General features: G+C 46.6%; 1 pseudogene; it reads right to left on the bottom strand.

Annotated features, from left to right (window-relative positions):
* Positions 1-12837: 12837 nt before the first annotated feature.
* On the bottom strand, positions 12838-19523 carry LOC133923141 (phosphatidylinositol 4-kinase gamma 4-like; annotated as a pseudogene).
* Positions 19524-20160: the final 637 nt, after the last annotated feature.

Raw genomic sequence — 20160 nt, 5'->3', positions numbered from 1 at the left:
ACTGCTGCTCTGTCCATGCGCCGCCGTTCACCGGAGCCATCGCCGCCCGTGATGCACTACGTTGTCTTCTTCGTGAATCCTCCTTCCTCGACCATCAAAGCAAGGTGAGGACCCCTTTCTTCTTCTCCCTTAGTACTGTTTTATCATCATACTAAGTCCCTAGCTTGGCCCTAGCCCCGGCCAAAGCCCGATCTACGCCGCCACGGTCGTTGCCGTCGCGGATAGCCGTGCTATAGACGATTGGCATCGACATTCCCGGCCAACTAGTGCACCGTTTGCCATGCTATTTCCCCAGCGCATGTCCCATGATGTTCCCAATGCCCTCACCAACCAGGTCAGCCAGTAGAGTAGCCAAACCATCGAAATCAAGGTCGACATACTCGCTGTCCGGTTTGTGGACGCATTCTGCGCGCGCACCGGATTTGCATTCGCTGTTCCCCGTTAGTCCGAAAGCCATATGGATGCACCAACCACGTCACGGTGTGTCCCATCGAGTCTTCTATGTGACCAGAGGAGCCATCCCCGTTTGTGCAGCGACACAACCGAAACGCGATTGCCAACCACAGCATGTCACATCCATCACCTGTCTCATCTTTGCTGATTGTTCTTTCTCTTAGTGGATGATCTACCAAAACCCATGCCGTAGTATTGTGTCCCCAAGAAATATAAACATCTCTGTTCAAACGGTTTCTCAAATTTCATAGCCGATCTCTAGGAACGCGAGTATCTTCGTTGCTGCATTTGTTCGCGGTCACCACCAAACCTAGCAGCAGTCATCGCTATTTTGTCGCTACCTCGGATGACCCCTTCCAAAACCAACCATACCGCTGAATTAGTCTTTCCACGTTCTACACCATGCTTCCCTCGTTTCACTGAAACACCATCGAAGCCCAACATCGATGTCAGTGGCCATGCGCTCGATCGTTGTCTTCAATGAAACCCGAACCACCACTACTACATAGAGTCACTGGTAGTATCCTTAATCTAGAAGCGCAACCTTCGGCCTTTTTTATCCATCATAGGTGGTCGAGACTAGATCTCAGCGTATCCCTTCTTTAATCCAAGATGGTACTTGCATAGCATGCTAAGTTAGCACCACATCATTCTCCTTAGCGTAGTCAGCCAAGTCTGGTCTGCCCTATACTTCTTGAATCTTACGCAATGATGTTGTTAAGCCTAACACAGTGATTGTGCAATAAAGCCTTTTTCCATAGGAAGATAGTTCCGGTAAATCAGCATTTTCTTTTTAGTCCAATCCATCTCCTGAAAGCTGTTCTCTTTTCATTTTAACTCTAATTTAGGCGATTCTTGTGTCTAAATGTTTCTAAAATATTACCTATCCAACCATAGTGTTTTTAATGATGTTTGGTATGTTGTTCTTAGTATTTTTCTTTGTGTTATTTGTCAGTAGTTCTCGTGATTAGTCGATAACGTTCTGGAGCAGCATTGTGTAAAAGGCAAGTGTTGATCATCTTGAACCTATGATTTAAACTATTTTGTTTTACAAAATTACTTGCAATGTCTGTCAAAATGATGGGTAGTCACCTATGTTAGGTTTTCCCTAGATTTTACCTTATCATCCCTTGGAACCTAGATGGTTTATGGTTTGGTATCTTTGGTGGGTAGATTGCTTAGCTATGCTTTTGGGATGTTGAGAAGTGTCATATATTTGATTAATGAACTTATGCAACAATGGTCATTAATGTGTTAATGGTCCAGCAACATAGAACCTTAGGCCTTGAGCAAAGTGGTTTTGGTGGTTTCCATGGTTATGTTGTTGGTTTAGTATTTGCTTAAGTAACCTAAGTAAGGACCGGTTCGTGGAGCGACAACCTAAGAAATATCGAACCAACCACGAGACCTGGTATGGGACATGCCTGACCTATTAATTAGTGGATTCTAGTTTTTGTGCGTGCCAAACAAAAGAGTGGATATGTGGGGACGGCTAAGGCCAGAACCATTTGGTTAGTGGTATGAGATGTGTAGTGGAAGAGAAGGGTGAATACTTTCTAGAAACTACAAGGCACAAAAGGGGGCTTTTGGGTGGTGTGAATACCACTTTGACGGTGGTGAAACCTAGCAGGCATGCATATACTGGATGAAACTTTGTAACGGCTTTGAAGTGACTTTCCGGACGATACACCACTGGAGTGTGTTAAGTGTCTAGCTAACACGACAACATGGAAATCACGACTTGTGGGGAAAGCTGGACAACCTCTGCAGAGTGTAAAATCTGATATATCAGCCATGCTCATGGTTATGAGAGACTTGGATCCTCACATGATTAGTGGGTTGTGGTTATGAGTTGTGGTTATGGGTTTGGTTGTGGTTCTGGTTATAGTACAGGGAGTACTAGATGGTTATGGTATGCAAGGTGGGGAGTCTTGTATACTGGGTGTTGGACTGTATGGGTTACATTCACTTAAAAATTGTTTAATGTTTTTTGAGTCCAAATATGTTTTCATTACTTGCATTTATGAAAATATACCATGTGTTAGCCTATTCTCGATATAAGTCTGCATATCATTATCTTTCCCACACTTGCTGAGCGTGTCATGTGCTCACACTTGCTATTTTCCCTATACTATGCGACATGTGTGCTGCTGCTCAGTGAGTGAAGATGTTGAAGACTATCAAGATGAGGTTGTGAAGTTCTAGGTGCATGTCTCCCGGTCGGTTTCCTGCGGTGTTGTTAGGCACTAGTGCTTCTGTTCTGCTACAGATATCTTCATAGAAGACAATATATGTCAATTGCTGTAAGAGTTTAACGTTTATTTAATAAAAGTATTGCTTTTGTTACTTCACATGTGACATCCTAATGTGTGTTGAACATCCTGGGCACACATAACCCGCATGTGGTTTTGTCTGTTAAAACCGGGAGTTCAGAAATGAGATGCTTGCTTACCCCCTTTGAACCAGCAAGGGGTCTATTTAGAACCCACAACTCAAAATGTGGCAATTGCCCAAAGTTTGAATACTCTATGCATCTAGTGGTCAGACCACAGTTCATTCGGCGATCATACCATCACCAATACAACGGTTGTAAAAGGTTTAATGATAACTCTGACATCAAGGAAAAACAGACCTAGCGGTCAGACCGCCACTTATCTCGGTTAGATCGCGAGCCTGGAATAGAGTACCAAAACTCTCTATTCCCTGGCGGTCAGACTGGCTGGCCTTAGCTGTTAGACTACCAGTCGGAGCAGAGTCTGAAACTCTTTGTTCCTTGGTGGTCAGACTGGGACACCCTCGGTCAGACCAAGACTGAGGACCATCTCAAGATTTTGCCTTGTTTAGATAGCAGTCAGACCGCCACTACACAGAAAACTCTCAGCGGTAGTTTTTCTTCGATTCTTCTCAAACTAAAATCCTCATTCTAGATTAAATGCAAGTTTGAGCAGTTGTGGAACTTTTGATATCTCAAGTAAACGAACATCAATCCCTCTTAATAGTACATCACTTATCCTATCAATCCAGTCATTTCTCTTCTCTAATCACCATTGACCAGCAAAAGAAAATGTCCTATATTTTATACATTTGCCTTGAGCTAGTCATTTACATATCTTCCACACATGCTTCTTCTAGCTTTACAACATCCTTGGGACTAACCTTTTAATAACTCAATTAAACATGTTAGTCTACAATTTATATATTGCCATTAATTACCAAAACTCGAATTAGGGGCCTAGATGCTTCAAGTGGGCAGTGAAGCTCGGGGAGTACAATACTTAGTTCGTCCCCCGGATGGCTATCAAGTCCCAGGTGCTGGTCAATTTTGTGGCCGAGTGGTCATCCTTTGAGCCCGAGCAGGAACAAGGATCAGAGGTGGAAGAACATTGGACCATGCACTTCAATGGGTCGTTCACGCTGAAGGGAGCAGAGGCTGGAGTGATCTTGACCTAACCAACTAGCGACACCCTAAGGTACGTAGTTCAATTATGTTTTCTTGCCACCAATAATATTGCAAAATATGAGGGCCTCTTGTCTGGAATGAGAGCAGCCTCCGCACTCGGTATAAAGTGTCTGCTTGCGAAAGGGGACTCACTACTGGTCATAAACCAAGTGCAAAATGAGTTTAAGTGCTCTAACCCAACAATGGTGGCATACCTCTCTGAAGTGAGAAGGCTTGAGTGACGCTTTATCAGTTTTGAGGTCAAGCATGTTCTGTACAGGGACAACTTCCTCACCGGTGAACTCGCCCATCGAGCTTCTTCTTACGCACTTGTCCCGGTGGCTCGATGGGAGAATGATATAAATCTGATCGAAGAGTTCTGCGATCGTGCTCTGATTTTGGTAGCTTGATACCAGCAAAGCCTCATGTGCTACAACGATCGCCGGGTGCGAGAGCTAACCCTGGTTGTAGGCAACCTCGTCCTAAGGAAAATCCAAAACAAGGCAAGCCGAAAGAAGCTCTCCCCCAAGTGGGAAGAGCCCTACACAGTGGTAAAGGTTACCTGACCTGGTGCGGTCAAACTAGCCATGGAGGATGGTCGTGAATTGCATAGTTCCTGGAACATAAACCAATTGCACAAGTTCTATGTGTAAGGCTGCTCGAGCACGTGCCCCTTTTCTCTGTTTTGCAGGATCTCCCGGACAAGAGTGGACTGCCCTCGACTTGTAAGTTTTTTTATTCAAAAGTTCTTCCCTACCAGACGCTCTATTTTGTAGGATCTTCTAGACAACACTGGACTGCCCTCAAGTCGTAAGTTTTTCTGATTCAGAGGTCATGCCCTACCAATGCTCTGTTTTGCATGATATCTTGGACAAGACCGGATTGCCCTTGACTTGTAAGTTTTTCTAATTCAAAAGTTAGACCACCTGGTCGGCTACCCTTCTGCCGGCTAGATGGTCAAGGGCTAGAGTAATGATGATTTATGTTCTTTTTCATGCTCCTAGATTACCTTTTTATGCACCTAGATTATTTTGCTTGTTCACGCATTTTGTGAGTACCAAGTCGCTTAGAGGGGAAAGAAAATTTCCACTTGCACAACGTTAGAGATGTGGGCGACCGGAGGAAAATGGCCAAGTGGTCACAAGCCCACTTCGGGTCAAGCGCTGGTCACCACCGAAGTGCTTGTCGTGCTAAAAACTGTCCTAGGTGCCACAAACATAACAAGCGAGCAGCATGGAAAACCTTGGTCCCCTCTAGGACTAACAGGAAATCAGAACCTACTTACCACATGAGCACAAGAAAACAATTTCAGAAACAAGTCCTTGGGTTACAAAATGACCTCCTGGGTAACACCCGAGGGCTAGTTCTAAAAGTTTATTCAGTGTCCCCAGGATGCAAAGATGCTTCTCAGCAGTTCAAATCGGACGGTCAAAAGAAGGGAGCAAGCTGTGAAAAGATATGAGTCTGCAAGGTTGTGAAGCTCTTCTGTGGTCTTCTGGGCACCAGTGAAGCCTTCAGAGACTGCCAGAGCAAGGTTGAGGTTAGGAAAGTTCTTGTTGACACAGGCAATGGCAAGGCAGGTGCCGTAAACTTTGACCTCAAACAGGAGGTTGCCAACGGTCTCGCGAAGCCTCTGCTCGAGCAGTCCTACCTCCTCGGAGGCTGCCAAGAGCCAACCGATATGATTAGTCATGATGTCTTCGGGAGTTAAGTGATCTTGAACGCCGATGGACCAAAGTAGCGAGTCAAAGGGGGAAAACATCCGACTAAGGCAATCATAAAAGTACTCCCGCCGTTGGTCATTTTCTCGCGTCATCCGCTCCATGCCCTTTTGCACCACCAGCAGCTCCTCCTAACAAGCTGGTCGAATAAACAGGTCACAAAACATGTAGAGGTGAGTTGGCTGAGTCTTGGCTAGCATGAGACTACATGTGACTTAGCCTATGCAGGGTTGGCGCACCTCAAAGATCGCTCTGCAGGTTCTCTCGCTCGACTGCAAACCTAAGTTCACACTCGGTCACCGCTTCCTAACTACGCTGGTCGATGGAATCGTCGATGAGGTTGGTCGTAGGCTTAGAGCAAGCAGAAGGGATGGTTAACGTAGAAGCACTACGACCACAACGACAACATAAGCCCATCAAATAAAGGAAAAACTTCATTCAAATATATTACAAGCCTAAGGTACATTACAATATTTACTATTCAATGTTTTCCACCCAGAAGAGAGACCCTACGTACACCACCGGCCCTTGGCACTCCGTCTCCAGCCTTGCCTTGGCTTCAAGACCATTGGTCACAAACCCCTCCCGAACAACCTCGTGGTTGAAGTTGGAGTCACAGCAGCAGTAGCACTGGAGAACATACTCCGTCGTGGTTGTTTCCACCTTCACCACATCCTTAGCGGTCACTGCCAGGATGCTCGGGAGCTGGGTGAACTTCTCCACCAACATGCTGATGGCATAGGCCCAGTCCTGTGCGGTCTCTTCCTTGGGCCTGGTGACTTCTAGTCAACGCTCGTCAAGGGCCCCTGCATTTCCAAGAAGGCACCCCTCAGAAAGCTACGTGTTGTCCTCTCGACATCTAGCTGCTAGGCACTCCGGGTGATGAGCTCAGCTTTCTCCTACTGAAGTGCGTGCCATGCCTCCTTCTCATCAGCAACCAATCTCTCTAGCTCGGTACATCTGCAGTCTGCCACCTCTTTCTTTGTGATCAGTTTGCTGATAGAGGCAGAAAGGCTGGCGACCAAAGAGAGCGGGTCAGAGGAAGGAGCTAGCACCGCGAGCAAGGACACAGATGGCTCTGCGGTTGTGGAGGACTCAAGAGCGGAGGGCGGCAGAGGAGGGTTTGCGCCCATAGTTGTTGATGGGATCGAGGACCTACAGTGACCATGAATTACAGAGTCAAGAAAAGAACTTGAAGTGTCTATGACTAGCCAGAGAGCTTATGGTATGGCTGGAGTGGCGAGCACAACTCTCATCCTCGCAAAACCGCTAAGAGTAGGCGAGGGGGAGGTCGTAACCGCGAGAGAGCCGTGGGTGGTCGGTGTCCCATGGGCGCGTTTGGATGCTTCTGGGAGGCCAAATCCGTCATCGATCTCTTTCCCTTTCTCTGAGGCTTGACGAGTTGCAGCCTAGCCATCCTCGGCCAGATTAGGGTGAGGTTAGTCCTCCCTCTGCTAACTGGTACTGCTCATAGAGCCTCCTCCCGTGGTCGATAGCCGACTCCGAGCAGCAGCCTGATCAGCCTTGGTTGGTTCGGGGTGAGGCTGGTCATCCCTCTGCTGATCAGCACTGCTCGCAGAGCCTCCACCTGTGGTCAATAGCTGACTCTGAGTGGCCTGGTCATCGCTGCGACCAAATGAGTCTATACCACAACTAGATTGGTTACCGACCAGGGTGGTATTGGGCGATGGAGGGATCGTTTGGGCGCTAGGATTGATGTTCCGGGTGACCCCCATGACCTTGTCAACTATTGGACGCAGGACATCGACCTCAGGAAGACCCTACAGTGGTGCAAACCATGAAACCCTAACCTAGGAGAAGGCTTGGAGGTGGAAATTTTGTGAAAATGCCAAACTTACCCTCCTGAACCATGCCTTCTCGGACAAAGGGAGATGGCACAGCGGAGGAGAGCCAGACGGAGGGCCATCTCTCCTCGGGGTAGCTGACATTAGCATTCAGACCCGCGAGTCGACGGCATTGTCAGTAAGATCTGCGTAATAGGGAGACTTGAGAGGTCACACACCTAACAAAAAGCGATAAGGAAACGACTATGGTATTACCTGCAGAGCTCTCCCGGGAGACGTCTTCAGGCACAACGTACTGGAATGCCAGATGTGCTCTCCTCCATAAGGGGCACAATCAGAGCTTGATGAAATTATGGACAACATCGGATCTTATCAGTTGGGCCTCTCCAAGCTGGCTGATCCATTTGGTGAGGGTCAGTAGCTCCAGAGTTGTTGATGTGGTACCCCTCAGTTGTCGGTGACTTGCGCTAGCGCGCTCAGCACGCGAAGGTTGTCCAAGGAGCTATCTGTCGTGAGGTAGAACCAATCCTCTGTCCAGCCCAACCGAAACAACTCGAGGCCCACCTTGATGTAGGAGTCCATGACGCCATCGTAGAGACATAACCTACAACATTTGGTGGCCTACCTGGTCACCGATTGGCATGTGTAAAAGAACCAAAAGAGGTCAAGGCATGGTTTGACCCTAACGAAGTTCTCACAATCGAATTGGGGTTGAGGTAAAGGTGGCAGATATTGTAGAAGGAAATGACGGTGGTAAAGAATTCAAAGAAGGGCGACACAAGGCCAGCCAAGAAGAAGTAAATGAACATCATGATCTTCCCTGGTGAGGAGTAGGCACGCTCTCCCTAAAGCGGTACCCTGAGGTTAGGTGGCAGGTGAGCAGGCCAGTGTTCTGCATTTGCCTCAGCCTTGCTACATCACACTTGGACTTGGGAAAAGCGGGCTCTCTGCCAGTGCACACCATCAGAAGGAGGCGGAGATTGCGTCGGTGGCAAGAATGATGGTTGAGGTGAAGGACTATGGGCGTAGAAGCTTGGAGACAAAGGGCTCTGGGCGCGGAAGTTTGGGGGCTAAGGGAGGCGGCGGAAAGGTTCGTGAAGGACCTCAGTGCTCAAATTTAAAGGGACGTTGTGGTATCTCAACCTCCACAGGGCTTGGTCCTTTTGAATTTCAAAAAGTCGCGCTTGGTAAATCAAAATTCCCTCGAGTCCAACATCATTTCATTTTCTCCCTCCCACTTCTCTCTCTCTCTCTCTCTCTCTCTCTCTCTCTCTCTCTCTCTCTCCGGACATTTAACCTCCCCTCGGGATGTGATTTCCTGAGTCAACCACTAAGGCCAGCTGTGTCGACGACCACTCCCTAGGGCAGACATGCGCTCACCTAGGTCCCAAGTGGCGCAACTGGACCCAACCATGACCACACGTTGCGCAGCAGCCATGACCACTCAGTCCACCATATCCGCGATCGAGCTTGCGGGCTACTATCTGTATAATAGGAAAGGAGGTGCCCCACACGGCAGGCCCCACGCTATCATGTGTCAACCGGTGGGTGAATACCCTCAAGACCACAACCTCACCTTGCAACCAGGACAAGGCTCCTGCGACTACTCCCCTGGTAGAGGACCAAACCCTGCAACCAGCCCCTGTTGGTCGCAGGGCAGGTACTCATCTAACTGGTTAAATCACATTTAATGCCACACACTCAAGTGTTTTTCCTTCTCCAGGCACACCCTTTCAGCGAGAAAGGTCATGGGCAGGTGTGGTGGTGTAGTGACCCGTCCCGTAGCATTTAATGCTACGGGATGGCCTCGCAGACAAGTATGACAACGTTCGGTGATGGGATAGGGCATGCAAGATGACCAGAGCAGCGCGTGCGTGCTTATCCTTCGTTGTGATGAGCTAGAAGTAGTTGGCTTTGTCAGGTGTAGATCTGCCACAGAGTTTGGCACGGTCCATTTGTATATGCACCTTTTCTCCTGTTATATAAAGGGGGAGAACCTGACTTGTAGGATATAAAAAAAATACATTATGTAACAAGTTCATTCAATCCATAAGAAAATACACATGACGTAGGGCTATTATTCCATGTGAGGCCCGAACCTGGATAAAATTATTCTATTCTTGAGTCCATTAGATCCAACCCCAAGAAACATTGATCAACGTGCCCATCGACCGGTATACCTCGGACTCATTATCAGGGAGTATCCCCCAACACTTCCTCTGGAGAGGGAAAGACCTGGAAAAATTCTTCAAGGGGGCATTGCCTTGTCAATTGGCCAACCGTAACAAAGTCTAAAGAATTGGGCAACCTTGGTATCCTGGAGCTACAACATTTTGTGAGAGCGCTTAGACTTTGATGGTTGTGGTTCTTGTGGCAAGATGATAGACCATGGAATGGATTCTCGGTGCCTTGTGATCAAACAGACATTGACCTTTTTAATGCCTCGACAATGGTAATAATTGGCAATGGTGAGAAGACTGCACTATAGCATTCGAGTTGGCTCAGTGTCCAGGCACCCAAGAACATTATGCCTCTCCAATGCTATATCCTCGAGGAAAAACTTCACGATCAAACAAGGGCTATCGGAACACAGATGGCTTGGCTACATCAGCCGAATCAAAACCGAGCATGAGCTACTTCAAATCTCACATCTATGGAGCTTACTGAGCAGCCAACAACTCCAACTATACACACAAGATCGTATAACATGGCATTGAACCAATAACGGCCTCACGGCAAAAGTGCATATAAGATCCAATTTGTTAGCCAAATAAGCAAATATAAGATGCGATCTGTTTGGAAGGCAAGAGTTGAACCAAAATGCAAGACATTCTCCTAGGTGCTCCTGCAAAATAAGATTCTAACCGCGGACAACCTCGCAAAAAGAGGATGGCCTAGACATCAAACATGTCGCCTATGTGATCAAGAGGAGGAAACACCCACACACTTGTGCACAGAGTGTATGTTTACACGACAGGTTTGGGCTCATTTGTCTCAATGGTTGCATCTACCCACCTTGACACAGCTATCTTCCTACCGCACCACAAAGGGCTAGTGGACCGCGGTGTCACGCCAAATGGACAAAGAACTTCGAAGATTGTTCGATGGTTTTGTGATCGCTTTTTGGTGGAACATATAGAAAGAAAGGAACATAAGAATTTTCCAAAATGTCAAATGTGATGTTGTGCAGGGAGTGGATCAAGGAGCAAATTGAAGAATTCCAATGCCCGCTACTTGGTTGAAATGTTTGTCATATCTAGTGGTAGCGAGGTCTTTTGTTTCCCTAGCTTTTGGATTGTGCTCCCATAGTTGTCACAGGCACGCTATGTTGTTCCCCTAGTACAAACTCTAGGTCCCTTTGTTTTGTCCCCGCTTTTACTCCTACTCTAATAAAATTGACAAATCTTGTGCCATCTTTTCGAAAGAAAAAATGAAATTTAAAGAGAGGACCGGTCTTTTGTACCAATGATCCTAATTTAAGAACAAGTGGGCTAAACTGAAGGGAGAATATGCTGCCTGGAAGAAATTGTTGAAACAAACTAGTATAGGTTGGGATGAGAAAAAGGGGACGGTAAAAATGAGTGATGATATGTGGAAGATAAAGTGGATAATTCTTCTCAAGATGCCAAGTTATCCAATGCCTAGGCGAAAAGATGCCGAGTTATCCAATGCCTAGGCGAAAGGGGATTGTGGCAGCTACCATGTGCATCCATAATTTCATCCATGAAAATTATGCACTTGACAGAAATGTTTGGTGATGCGATGAGGATCTTGACTATATGCCCACGATACTGCGAAGATATGTAAGGCATGCACCATCTCAAAATGTGTTCGATGTGTCAGCGTCCAATGCAAGTGACATTAATATGGATAGATTATGTGATAATCTTGGGAGAGGAATAATGCAATCTAAAAGATAACTCAATTCTCATGGCTTGTATTATGGTACCATGTATTTTGTAATATTATATTGGAACCATGTATTTTGTAATATTTTGTTTGAAACCATGTATTTTGTAATATTGTATTGGAACCATTGATGAAAAAATTGGCCAATTGGCCGATTAATCGGTGATCAGTAGGGCAACAAGTAGATTAGCCTGTTATCGGCTCTACAATCGACTGGCCAATTAATCGGTCTCGCAACCCAATTAATCGGGTTGACTGACCGATTAATCCCCTGACTCAGTCGCAAAATGACTCGCCCAGCTCCAGGTTACAGCTTAGCTCCAGGTATTTGTATTTGAGATTTTGAGTATATTTTTTATGTATTTGGTTGAATGACAATGATTGCTGCCATTTTTTTTGGAATTTATAGTTTATATTTGAAGCACATACTCATAGATCGTTGTTTATTTTGCAGATTTATCGTCTTCCAATCAAGCATTTGTCATCAAAACTACAATATCAAGCCATCAAGGTAACACCTTGTTGTTCTAGTTAATTCTTAGCATCTTATACATATTTACATAAGTACTTTATACCAAGCGATTAATGGTCAACTGATTCATTCAATTAATCCCCGATTAACTGATTAATCCATACTACCCCGCCGGCTGAGCAGCTACCAATCACCAGTTTTTTGAACAAGAATTGGAACCATGTATTTTATAATATTATATTTGAATCATGTATTTTGTTACCGCTCATTTATAATGTTGTTATTGCAAATGAAACACATAAACATCGTATCAGGATAAGAGTAAAATGGTCAATTGCATTATCATCCTCTCTTTCAAGAAACTAAATCCATACAGGTAGCCAAGAATTCCAGAGGTGATTTTAATTCACCAAAGAAATATTTTCAGACAGAATTTTAAACCAAAACGTTTCAGGAGAATCTAGATTCTGGGCCCTAAATCAACCGAATCTTTTTATACATTGGATTCATCTCCGGTAGGAAATGAGATGATTTCTGTGGAAGTTGTGTTTCTTTTTTTCCTTTTCTAGAACTAGGGAAATTTAAAAACTAGCAAAAATATACAAAGAATTCAACATAAATATGCATAGTGCACTCTTAATACAACTATGAGAAATTCAGCATACAATGAAAAAACAAGCAAACGTCGTAAACAATCATCTTACTTAAATCTAGTAAACTAGTCACGTTTTTCCAATCAGGCTTAAAACTTTTGCCCATAAAGATACATAGAATTTATACTTGTCTCTAAAGAAATGACACACCTACTCGCAAGGGGAAAAAAATCTTTCATACCATTAACATTCAAATAATTTTTCAGATGTACATTTATATTTTCTTAGAAAAAAAAGTAGTAGACAGATAAGCTAGAATGGAGGACTAATAAGGAATCCCATCCCAACCAGCTGAACTGTACATTATTATCACTTGTTAAGTTGCTAAGTACTGAATAAACCCGCAATCAACACAAAACAAAAATAAATAAAACAACACCCGAAACATAACTAAGATTTTGAACCAGACTGGGATCTTCCTTGTTATACTAAAGAAAAATCCACAGTCTGCATTAGTGACCGCTAAAAATATTTACAACTGGACGCAACCGAACAACCACATGTATTATTACGTCTTTCTAGGTCCATGATCTCCGATATGGTCTCCAAGAACGTCTTCTCACCGGTTTCTGGAAGAACAGCATCCTCTGCTTCCTCAATGATGGCCTCAATTTCAGATTTTTTCTTCACCGTTTCCCTGCACAAGATTCTGTCAATGTCATAAGGCGTGAGACATTTCTCTGCGCCCTTCTGCAGAAGCATAGTGCTAATACGCAGAACTCGGGCACACTGAGGGGATAGCTCCCACCCATGGAACTTGAGAAGTGCAATGTCCTTTTCAGCATCTAGTGATTTGATGTAGGCTACGGTTTTGGAACCGAAGGTCTCGCGGGCTTGGGGCCAGTAGAGCCACTCAAAGGTACAATCTACAAACTACATTGGAAAAAGGCAATAGATTTTTCATTAGTATGATAAAAAGGTAATGTTTTAAGTAAACCAAGTTTAAAATTAGAAAGAACTCATATGTATAACAGAAAAGGTATTATTTTTTCGAAAGGATAGCATGACCATTGTCGAATTTTTCATGAAAAAAGATAATTGACCCAGTTTATAAGGGAAATCGAGCCCAAAAACATCACAACCGCAAGGTTGATTTAAGGGTCAACCGGCAGAAAACCCCCTGTACGACAGACAAACTCTGTCGGAACAACAGCCCACAAGGGCATACTACAGCTACTTCAACATTACAACTGGACGATTATGCCATAGGTTATCGCTGGCAAGCATGACTGCGGTGATCCATAACAACTGCCTCAACCACCAACTCCGTCGTGTGGGAGCGAGGGTGTAGCAAAGCAATGCGTCATCGTTGCCGAGCTTCGTCGCACCCCCCATGACGCAGGAGCTCTGACTTCACAACTGCGCAGCTAGCCCCAAGCACTAAAGACGACCAATAGAGGAGAGCAACACAAACGAGGCATCCAAGGGTTCTGAAAGGGTCGGTGAGGATGAAGTCGTCGCCGAAAAACCAGATCCGCTCATAAGCCACCAGCAGCAGCAACTCAGGGGCGGGGGTGTCTCTACAGCGAAGCCTTTAAGGAGGGCATGACATCCGTAGACGCTGCCATCGCAGCCCGGTCATCCAAAACTAGGTTTTCACCCAGAAAAACCCCCAACAAGGAGGGTGGGGGCATCACAACAACACCTCCAATGAGGGTAGTGGCGCCAATGGCGTCGTCGTTGTCAGCATCAGCAGGAAGCCGAGCAGGGCCTTCGCCCGAAACCCCACAACCCGCACGACGAAATCAAGGCCGCCCCCAACCACGCACACGCCGGCCCCGAGTCACCACCAAGCCACCGCGCTCCCCGCAGGCTGGATCCTAGGGAAAGGAGATAGATCTGACGAAGAGAAGGAGCACAGGTGGCATCAGGAGGCTAGGAGGCGAGCACAAAGGCAGCTAGCTGCAGCACTAACTCTTGCACAAGCATCTGGAACAGCGGCAACACGACAGAGCAGGACCTGACGAGTGCAACGGTCGTGGCCCGTAACTAGCTCCACCCTCGTGACCAACAGCATAGCGACCAACCCAGAGGCAACCATTTTAGCGGGCCAGCACTCCACCGCTCCACCGGTGCGATCAGGTGGACCAGTTTTGCAGAGGGACAACAGCCCCCATGATGGTGCACTGGAGGCTATCGCCATGGACGTCGACGGCCGTAAGAGGAAAGGCCTCTGGATCCACTTCGCTGTCCTGATGAAGGAGAGCGCGGCACGGTGGAGTCGTTGTTCCCATCAGGAGTGTTGAGCGAACCGCCAAAGAGCCTCACAAACTCAGATCCGGAGATGACCGCCTAAGTATCACTAATACTTGGCAGAGGCTAACGTACCCGTATCTAATACGGCACGATACACCGATACGACGTGATACGGCCCGATAAGGGTATCGGGGAGTATCGGGAAATTACAATATAAAAATAAAAAAATCGTGATACGCTCGTCGATACTTGTCAATACCTCCTTCTGATACTTTGGGCCCAACTCGACACCAATGTTGGAGATCTCGCGACACCACTTGACATTGAGACTCTCTAGCCTTGAGCACCCCATGGCCACCTTCGCTAGCCTGACATCTGTCACAGCCAAACACTTGTCTAGCACTAGCTTCTTGAGCCCCGCCGCCATGACCAGGGCAGCCATCTCTGACTCCCAGTCCCCGACGACCATGCAGTGGGACAGGTCGACCATCTACAGCCGTGGGCACGCCACCACCAGGGCCTCCAGCCCATGCCACCAGGGCCCCTCTCGCCCGAATGAGCCGCACCCGTCGGATGCCTAGCTCCGCGTCGGATGCTTTGTTTGTTTCGGTCATGGAGATAGAGGAGAGGCTCCTGTGCAATTCGGGTAGAGGAAGGAGAAGGGTGTGTGGGCCAACTGAGCTTGCTGAGTAGGGGGAGAAAGGAGGGATCAGCTGGGCCTGTAGAAGAGAAGGAGAGCAGGCCGACCTTGGTCTAGTGAACTTGGGCTTGGAGAAAAGAAAGGGAAAGGAGGGAAGACGAGGAAGAGAGGTATCGACGTATTCAGTTATTTACATTTTAACAATATATATATATATATATATATATATATATATATATATACTCGCTGTATCGGCGTATTCTTGTTTTTAGGCGATCGCCGTATCACCGTACCCGTATCTGTATCAGCGTATTGCGTACTGGTGAAACTTAGATGACCGCCTCCTAGTCGGTGAAGCCAGCGAGTACCAAGAGCATGGCGGTGAGCCAACCATCGACCTACTGTACGGATCCCACCAGCAGCAAACGGTTCCGGCTGCCCACGCACGGATCCCGCCGGCACCGAGCGAAACCAGCCGCCCACGTGTGGAATCCGCCGGCGGCGCATGGATCCCGCCGATGCTGAGGAGGAAAGCGCCAAGCAGGACGACGCCGCACCCACACCGCGAGACCGACGCCGCCTAAGCCAAGAAGAGAAGAAAGAGAAGAGAGGGAGAGGAGAGGAAGGGAGGCCGCTTGGCTCTACCGCTGGCCGCCGAACGGCAATGGCGGCAGCCGCTGCACTAGAGCACGCAAACGGGCCAGGGGCCATAACAAAAAAAAAATTACAGGCAGGTTAGATATATGTCTACTTGGCTAGTAAACAAAATGACCTCTAAAAGAAAGAAACATCCAGCATATACGCAAATGAGTTGCAGAATAACAAATGAAGCTACCGTTTAAACTTTACAACTTGCTATGCTGAATAGAAAGAAAGCAGAGTATGGTTTGGTAATTCTAGTAGAGGACTTTTACAGTACACCTAAATGAGTGCATACCGTCCATTTTCTTCATCCGATGGCTTAGATTGGTCCAATGATACTCTATCGCCCATCAGTATCATGGGTATCATTAAAGAGTATCATGGGTATCATAAGAGTATAATTGGAAAAAAAAACTATGATAAACTTGTAAATTATATGTTTAATTAGGGAAGATCAAAATGTTAGTTTATTCTTCGGATAAGCTTTCACTTATTCTGTTCATTTCATTTATTAGGGTTTCCACCCTCCGTCGGTCGGTCGATGATGGGTGACGAAAGTCCGAAGTCCGGTCAGTCAATGACGTAATTACCCCTAAGGGTATCAAGATAATTACAATAATACCTACTAAAATGGACGGTTGGATCACAACAATGATACTCTTCATCATCTAATATCATAGTGTACTGTAAAGGTTCTCTTCTAGTAAGCCGAAACAGTAAAACACATAACATCAATGATCACCTACTTTCTCTGGGAAGCAGTCTCCATGATCGACTGGAACCAACTTGATGTGATCTTCATCTTGGCACACTAGCAAGTTCCCTGCATGACGATCAGCATTGGCTAACCTAATATCCAGCACGGCAATTTTCTGAACCTCCTTCACCGGAAAAGCTTGAGGGCCCATATCCTCACGGCCTCCATGATTCTTCACAAACATCTGTAATGATCCAATTTTAAACCCCTTTCCCATATGGAAACAATGAACCAACGCTGTTGTAGGTACACCAGAAAATCCAGTAGCATCATTTGATTTGCAACCATCGATCGTGTGGTCAAGAATATGCGCTGCAACCTCCTTTAATGACCCTTGCCCGACTCGTGTATCTCTTTTTAACCCCTCAACATCAACTGACAAATGAAGACTCCTGGGGTTATTCTCCACCATTGGTTCCTCATCTATAGGTTTGAAAACTGCAACAATGCTTTGACCTGAATGATCCTTCATAAAATAGACTCCCCTTGAACTTTCTGTTGACATGGCAGGAAGGTGTCCATTTTCCAGACCAGCAGTTGTTGTGCCGATCATTTCCATTATAACAGGAGATAGCTTCACCTTCCTATTAACAATAATTAGCTCAACTAGAGCACTTTCTGTAAGGTTCAAGGCATCTATTTGGAGCTTTTCTTTTTCTTTTGGAGTAACAACTGTAACCACAGTTTCCTTATCAACCTGTTGTGTTCTTACCTTTGCTGGCTGGCGGATGAACAAGTGAATCTGCGCGTCACCCTTCTTGGCAACATCAGTGACCAACTGGTGATCCTCGAGCTCCTCTTCATCAATTACAAGCGTTTGATCCTTTAGGTTCCCGAGTTGTACTTGAGATACTCAACATTGCAGTCACTCCGCACCTCGAACCGGAACTTCTTCCCATTGGTAGTCTCAATTGTTGTCGCACGGAGGTTATCCAACCGGACAACAAGGTTCAGAACATTGCCATCGGCAAGCCCATAGTCCCTGACACTGGAGTTGTTGTGTGACAGCTCATGCCCGCCAAACACCAGCCCCTGCTTTGTAGTGACAAACCCCTTGAACCGCTGGACGCGAAGCTTGACGGAGGCCACAGACTCCGAGCCCAAAACGCCCATCGGCACCGGTGGCATGCCAGGCACGGCAAGGAACAGACTCCGAGCCCAAAACACCCATCGGCACCGGTGGCATGCCAGGCACGGCAAGGAAAATGAGGATGGAATCCAGCAGGGGGCTGCGCGTTGTGACGCCAGCCGATGACATCTTTGCTGACTCCAACCGGCGCCACGCGGGGGACGCGTGGAGTCCAAAACCACTAACAGTCAACCACCAGCAGAATCACCAGTAAAAACAATGGAGGTTTGCTAATTGCACTACGGATTACTTTTTTTGAAGGAAGCTCCCTTCTCTCTCTTTCTCTTCTCTCTTCCACTCCCCATGACCCCGCCACCTTGCCCAGCGCCGCGCCGTCCTGTCGCCGCGCGTCGCAGGCGGTCCTCGCACCTCATGCAGCCCCTCTCCGCCCCTATTTAAGAGATGAACAGTGCGCTCGTTCTCCCCCGTCCGCACCACACCACCGCCCTCTTCCTCACCTCCGCCGCCTCCCTCCCTTCCCCTCCGAGCACCGCCGCCACCGGTGAGCCCCCATTCTTCTCTCTCTCGCCCTCTTTTCCCCCCTATGGGCGTACCTGGGTCCCCCGTTGTCGCCGTCCGCCGCTCTTCGTCATCGCCCCGGTCGAAGAGCCTGCTTCCTCGCCGCCGCCGCCGTGTCGCTCCTTCCCCTCTCTCCCTCTCACCCCCTCTTGTTCTCCCCGTAGAGAACACCAGAGCCGACTCTCCCTTTATCTCTCTCTCTCTCTCTCTCTCTCTCTCTCTCTCTCTCTCTCGGCTGACTGGTGGGCCCCGCCGAACTGAGCCGTCGCAGTTGAGTCGAGCCAACTCCGAGCCGAGCCGAGCAGCCGATTCCCGAGCAGAGCCCCGAGCCGATTCAAAAAAGGAATATTCCAGGAATATTCTCCTCTTTTCTTTTTCTGATTTTCTCCACCCGCAAAACTTCCAAAGCCCGTTTCTACTCCGTCCTAATTCCGTTTTCAACAATTCTTCCACCAATATTCATCTAAATTCAAGACCTACCCAATCATGTCAATTTCATAATTTTTGTAAATTGTTTAGTCCTTATTTTAATCGTTGTTTCATTGTGTGCGCCTTTATCGTTGTTGCGATTGTTAGAGAAAGGCGCATTCGAGGAAGGCCCCGAGGATCCGGAGTTTGAAGAAGGAGCAGACGAGGACTTCAACGAAGGCAAGTCCTACAACCATTGATCATATTGATCCTATGTTTTCAAAGACAACCCGTAGAGCCATTGTTTCAAACAATAGGGATATGCATGATTAAGTTAATAGCTATGATTTTAAAGATATGCTAGAATAGTTATAACCTAGCTTGTTTATGCCATGCCTTGATGTTGTTACCTTTATTCTCTTGAAACCCTAGAAGGTCCCGAACATCAACTATAATGATTGTTCGGATGAATACGTGTTTACTAGCATGCTTAGGATTGCTTTGCTCAAAAAGAAAAATCAGATTATTTACATATGTTAATCATGCCTTTTCAAAAATGTGAAGTGATGTATGTGTAGTGCGTGTGCGTGTAAAACTTGTGTTCTTGGGAAAAACTCTAGAGTATTGTGGACGAGGGTGAGTAAGGTACCCCACAAAGGTGGGAACTACCTTGGGGCAAGATTCGCCTTTGTGGTGATCTTGCTGGGAGACTCTTACCTCTGTCGTATAAAGACTGGTTCGCTGTGACATCTTACCTAGTATCCACTCGTACAGCCACATGGCCTGAATGGGCAGGACTTGACCTAACCCCTCCGACTTAGTTCGGTACCCACCCGAAGGCCGGTAGTGGCAATGGGGACCAGGAGAAGACTTGGGTGGTACGTAGCCCATGGTTCGGTTGGTAATATTGTTAAGGCTATGTCAAAACCTTGGGATTGCTAAGTGGTCCTTTCCATAGATCTTCTAAGGCCCCTGGTATCTTAGTGCCCCAATAAAGACCACAGCAAGTGCTAGGACAGCAACATCAGGAGTTGGACATGGTGGATCGCAAGTTTCAGGATAGCAGAAGAAGACAACACAATCCTTTGGGAGAGGCTGTGTCAACCATATTGATCCTAGGTTTTCAAATACAACCCGTAGAGCCATTATTTCAAACAATAGGGATATGCATGATTAAGTTAATAGCTATGATTTTAAAGATATGCTAGAATAGTTATGACCTAGCTTGTTTATGCCATGCCTTGATGTTGTTACCTTTATTCTCTTGAAACCCTAGAAGGTCCCGAACATCAACTATAATGAGTGTTTGGATGAATGTTTGTTTACTAGCATGCTTAGGATTGCTTTGCTCAAAAAGAAAATCCATATTATTTACATATGTTAATCACGCCTTTTCGAAAATGTGAAGTGATGTGTG

This window comes from Phragmites australis, chromosome 6 (assembly GCF_958298935.1).
Source record: "Phragmites australis chromosome 6, lpPhrAust1.1, whole genome shotgun sequence".
NCBI lineage: Eukaryota > Viridiplantae > Streptophyta > Magnoliopsida > Poales > Poaceae > Phragmites > Phragmites australis.
Note: the sequence above shows the minus strand (reverse complement) of the source record. Positions and strands in the feature narration are given on the sequence as shown.